Below are 6,118 nucleotides of genomic sequence, written 5' to 3' on the forward strand. Positions count from 1 at the left end.
GCTGGCAGGGTGGGGGTGGGGTGCTGCGGAGTGGTGGGGTGGGTCCCAATGGAGTGGAAGAGGGTCTCACCCACTCTGCACCTGGGCTCGGACTGGCAGTTCGCACTGGCGCAGGGTAGCTGGAAGCTCACCTTTTGTATTTCTCAAGAATGACTTGATAATTTTACTTTCTACATGAGCCCTTCTATGGTCCATGCTCATCAGCTCACCAAGGGCATACACTCAAAGGATTCTTCTTTATGGGTAAGGAATCTCAGGACCTGATTTTATGAGCTATGATTTGGTGCTTGCAACATCTTCAGCACTGGTGCTCTTTGTAGCAAAACCTAAGGTGGAATGTTTGGGAAGGCAAATGCAATGCTCCTTGAAGGAACACAATCAAGGATGGCACACAGCACAGGCCTCCTCACCCATAGAGAGCTAAGTTTATACTGCCTGGTCAAACCTGAGGTGCTGGTAGGTGCTGCAGCATTAACTGAGAACTTGACTGGGCATAGTAAGCGGCCTGCTGTGTGTAGTACTAGGTCCAGGTTGCACTTTAGTGGGGCTTGCCACCAGGGGGAGTACCTGCAGACACAAGGACTGCTTGACCCATTTTCTTGTATTCTTCCCAAGCCTTGGCATAATCAACCTATCCAGCTGGAGCTGGATTCTGTTGATCTCCTTGCCTGTTCGTTTGGGTTGCTGTGGGTGCCCCTGTACAAGCTGTAGTTGGTGATTATGCTGGTGGTTGATAATAGTGAGCACAATAAGCTGCCCAGGCTGCTGAATTTGAATCTGTTCTTGCCTTGGCTGGATCAGGAGGAACCTGTTGCTGCCAATGTGGAGATGCATTTCCCCAGCCCTGGGAAGCATATGGGGCTATAGGACCATGAGGAGCTGTGTCAGGTAGTCCTGGGTTATAACGTGCAGGATTATATGGTCCCATTAGAGTACCAGGCCCTGGAGGCCCAGGAGGTCCATGGGGACCTGGAATACCATGGGACCCATGGGGTACAGGTGGCCCTAAAACATTTACTGGGCCACCAATATTTTCTTATATGAGTTGCTGAGCATAGTCTATTTGTTGGGGAGTGCCACAAATTGTAAATAACTTCATGTTAGGATCTGCACTGGGTGGAGGATTTCTCTAAAGTTCTATTCTGGCACCAGATTGTTGGATTATACTTTTTATGGTCTCATTCCCCCTTTCCTATTACTAATCCAGTCTTCTGAGTTGACACAATAAAATTAAATTCCTGTAGTCCACTTGGTGGTCCCATGTTCCAGTTGCCTTGGCCTCTACCTCTTCCTCGACCCCTAGGTCCATGTCCACCAGGATTACCAGCCTGAACACTCTGAAGAAGGTCTGCGATAATTTCTGCAGCATTCTGACATCAATCTGGAGGTCCAGTTATTTGGACTGTTCTATCTGGTATTGCTCCATTATTTGGCTTAAACTGAATTCAAACACCTGCATCATTTTGTATTTTTTTAATCATCTCTCCATTTCTTCCTATTACAATACCAACAACAAACCTTGGGATGGGAACATCTATCCCTTCATTGCCTCCTATTCCTGAGGCATACTCATTTCAAACTTCTCTGAAACTACCTTGATCACGAATTAACTCCAACACCATTTCCTTGGTTTGTTGAACTTTGTATGGGTTGCCTGTAATCCTAAGAGATTTATTAGCACTGGTGTTCTGAGGCCCATCTTGAATCATAACCATATTAACTCCAGCCCATTCCTATGGTTGTTAATAGTCTCTCCCCACCTCCTTTCCAATAACTAATCCTGTCTTGCTAGCTGAAATCACAATTTCTTGAACTGCATTTCCAGGTCCATCACCATGATAAACCTCAGGGGCCAGTCTGCCTTTTTCAACAATCTGGGTCAGTAACTGTTTTGCTGATTGGACAGACTCAGATGTTCCAGTTAATAGACATGACCTTTCGGGAAGGCCACCACTAACAGGACCTATCTGTATTTTGCATCCACATTCTTGTTGAATGCATGAGAGCTGTTCACCTCCTCTGCCAATTATAAAGCCAACCATTGCATTTGGAACTTTATAGTCCTCTGTCATCACAGATCTTTGCTGCTGGTGCATCGTGGTAACTGTGATTCAAAAGAGCCATTTTGAGATGCAACTTTCTTAGCACCTGGTTGATCTCCAACTGCTAAAGGTCTTTTCCACCCTATAACTATAATCATTAGAATTCAATAATGTACCAGCATCAGCCCCAATTTTTGCTGCAATCTGCCAGGCTCTCTGCAGCACATTTTTGAAAGCATCCTTAACTCCTCCACCACCACCGCCATTGCCACCACCCTGGCAGAGCCAGAGGAAGGTGGAGGCACTGTTGAATAGTCAGCCATGGCCAAATTATGGGAGCCACTGAGGCTTCATAGGTTTCCTTCCAGCTAACTGCTAAGAAGGGAATATATACATTTCTTTAAAATAAAAATCTGCCATGAAGTGACTTCTTACATCCCATTTCTTCATCAGAATGCTAATTCATATTTGTAGCCCACTCCACATCCTCCTCTGTAGAATCTCATATCTTCTTTGAAGGTAGTATTGAATTAAGGAAGTGAAGCCTATTGGTTATGTTTGCAGATATAAATCCTAAATTATGTACTCAGATATAATCCTAAATTATAAATTTAAAATAACTATAGCCTCATTTACTGGAAGTATACATATATCAACATATGAACCTCAAATGGCTTGAACATTGTTCTTGGCCAAGGAATGACATTTATATATTTATATGTGTATATGATATATACATATATTATATAATATAGTACTCTACCTATGCTGTAACAGTAGGAAAAATTACCTCAGTAAGTAAAAACATTTTAGACCTGGATTCTAAATATATCTTGGACATTATTCAGTATGACATTTTCATTTTACACCCAGTAGGGCAGAGTCACTACTTCTAGAACACTAGATGATGAAGTTCATGGAGAAAGTGCCAGTGAAGAAATCACTAGCAATTAAACTGTTGCTTCTGTAGAATTAGCTACCTTGTGCAGTGCTAAAGTGAGCAGGAGGAGAAGAGGGAGGATAGCTGATCTGTCAGATTGTCTAACAATCCAGACAGAGTGTTGTAGTGGGAAATATAGGACAATAATACAGCAAAGAAGAAGGTTTGGAAAAAAGAAGAGCTAAGTGTAACTACTTAAATTTCATGCATTAGTTCTCCAGTGTGTACAATGAGATGAATAATAAAACCTACCTGTGTCAGATAGTGCTGTACTCTGTCTGTTTTAGCTACAAACAACCTGAGTTGCTATAGGGCAGTTCCTTGATTTCAGCACTCCTGACATTTTGATCCAGATAATTATTTGCTGTAGAACCATTCTTTGCATTGTAACAGCATCCTTGGCCTGTGTTCACTAAATATAAGTAGTACTCCCCCAACTGTGGCAGCCAAAAATGTCTCCACTCATTGCCAAATGTTCTCTTCAAGAAAAATAGTCCCTGTTTGAGAATTACTAGTGTAAAGGAAAGGGACTTTTTTTATGTTTTGTTTTCACCATTCACTTAATAAATACCTGGGGGAAAGTAATGCAGAGAAGTGTGGTCACTCAAAGGTGGTTTTAAGAAGGCAGACCTCCTCCTTGTTCCTGCCCCACCATTTTTGGCCCACACATTTTGTTTATACAGTTGTTGCTCATCAAGGTTCTGACCCCCATCTGGTTTCCTGCCTGAGAGAACTGGCATAAACCCAGTCAAAAGCCTATGAGAGCAAGAAAATTGTCACCTGTGTATGCCAACACTTCGTGCCTTGCCAGCCACTGATCTATGTTTGTGAAGTGCAAAAAGTGATGACTCATGTGTGACATCTGTGGGTCTATGTTAGTTAAGATAATTAGTAGCAAAAGAGAAAACACCTATGGCAATTATTAAAAGAGGTCAGGGAGCCCACAGAATCTCTGGGAGGCCTGGAGAGCCACATTAGGAACAGAAGGCAGGCCAGGAACTATCCCCTGTGGAGCTGTTCTAACTAAACACCATCACCACATCTGTCAACACCACTACTGCAGCTAGTACTCATGATGACGGGACAGGAGACCAGAAGTTCTTTCCTTGCTAACTCCAGCAAGGCAAATACCACCACTTGTGGGTCCACCATGGAACTTGATTTCTCATGCATACCTTTTCTTACATCACTAAATTAACCATTATGATGATTAATTTCACATTTGAATTTGACTGGGTTATAGAAGGTCCAGACACTTGGTCAGCTATTACCTTGAATGTGTCTGCAAAGGCATTTCTGGGTGAGGTTAACATGTGAATCAACAGAATGAATTAAGATGATTGCCTTTCCAGTGAGGTAGATATCATTGAATCAGTTGAAGATCTGTGTAAAAGAGAAAGACTAACTGTCCTGGGAATAAAGTTGAGCTCATCTTACCTACTTTTGGATGTGGCCTGGTTTTTCTTTCCTTCATAGTTAAATTGAAAGATCAGTTCTTCTGGTGTGAAGCCAACTGATACCTGGACTGTGGCTATATATATGATCAGTTCTCCTGGATCTCCAGCTTGTTTCCTAATGATCCTAAGAATTGTCAGTCTCCATAATTTTCATGAGCCAGTTCCACGTAATGCTAAGCAAAGTGAAGTTTTTGAGAATATAATGATGGTGTAAAGTTGTTAGAGACTGAAAACAATGAATGAATTTTTCAGGATTGACCTTGTAGCTTTGAATAAAACCTGTGGAATGGACTGATCCAGCACATCTGGCCTGTTACCATTTGTTTCATTTAGTTTAACATGGTCCACACATTGGTCTTTCTTGGACTGCTTCTCCCTCCTTCTCTACCTCTTTGTTCTTACTTTCTTTTTTTTTAATTTTTAAAATTATTTATTTGATTTTTAAAATTATTTATTTATTTGATACAGGATTTCACTACACAGCTCAGACTCATAGTGACCCTCCTGTCTCAGCCTCCCCAAGGCTGGGATTACAGGTGTGCACCACCACACCTGGTTTTGGTGCCTGGCACAGGGCAGCTTGCGGTAACGGGGATCAAACCAGAGTCCTTGTGCTTGCCAGGCAGACATTTATACTGCAAGCTATCTCCCCAACTGTGCTTTCTTTTCTATATTTTCATTTTTTTCACTGACATCAGGGATATTGAATTTTGGGGGCTGGAGATAGAGCTCAGTGGTGTAAGTGCCTGCCTGGCAAGTGCAAAGTCCTGAGTTCGATCCCTGGTACTACCAACAAAGAAAGAAGAAACTTTATGGACTGAGGTTATAGCTCAGTGGCATAAGCACCCACCATGGTTTGATCCCAGCTATCACAAGTGCAAGGTCTTGAGTTCGATCCCCAGTACCAGAAAAAAAAGAAAGGAATATTGAATTTCATTAATTGTTTTCCTCCACACTTTGTCATCTTGGGTCTATTTAAGATTTACTATTGCTTTCTTTATTCATTCTTTATATTTTTGTCTCATTCTCCTTGCTCTTTCTATACATAAGCATTTTCACATGTATCTTTTAGTTTTAGTTTTCTTCTGAAGATATACATTCATCATAATATGTATTTTTAATTTATATAAGCTTATTGGGGTCATATGTATGTCATGTTCTGTTTAGTTTTTCATTAAGTTACATATTATTTAATTCTGCAAATATTGCTTTATGAGTATCTTGTTGATTGTTTTTACATGTCACATTATTTTCATTTAACATATTTTACTCAGAATTCTCCTAGAGGTGTAGGGGAGATAGCTCAGTGGAATAAGTGCTTGGCTGGCAAGCGCAAAGTCCTAAGTTCTATACCTGGTACCACCAAAAAACCAAACAAACAAAAAAAGAATTCTCCTAACATGGGCTCCAAGAGTATCTCTGACTTCTCCCATGATACATTTATCACTATGACAACAGTTAGAACATCTTCATCACATCCTTCACTGACTTGAGTGAGAAATCCCTAGGTCATGTAGAGTACAGCTTAGTGTTGCACCTATATATTGTCAGACCAATATGCAGAATAGCATAGGAGTGACTGTCATGTGGTCAATGATAAAATTGAGGTATCGAGCCAGTGAGGTAACTCAGTGGCCTAAAGTATCTGCTTAGGCAAGCTTAGGCTTGTGCAGAGGACC

At 41.3% G+C, this 6,118-nt stretch overlaps 1 pseudogene; it reads right to left on the bottom strand.

Moving 5' to 3' along the window:
* Positions 1-439: 439 nt before the first annotated feature.
* LOC101570076 lies at positions 440-2,365 on the bottom strand (annotated as a pseudogene).
* Positions 2,366-6,118: the final 3,753 nt, after the last annotated feature.

This window comes from Octodon degus, unplaced genomic scaffold (genome assembly GCF_000260255.1).
Source record: "Octodon degus isolate 3935 unplaced genomic scaffold, OctDeg1.0 scaffold00144, whole genome shotgun sequence".
Classification (NCBI taxonomy): Eukaryota; Metazoa; Chordata; class Mammalia; order Rodentia; family Octodontidae; genus Octodon; species Octodon degus.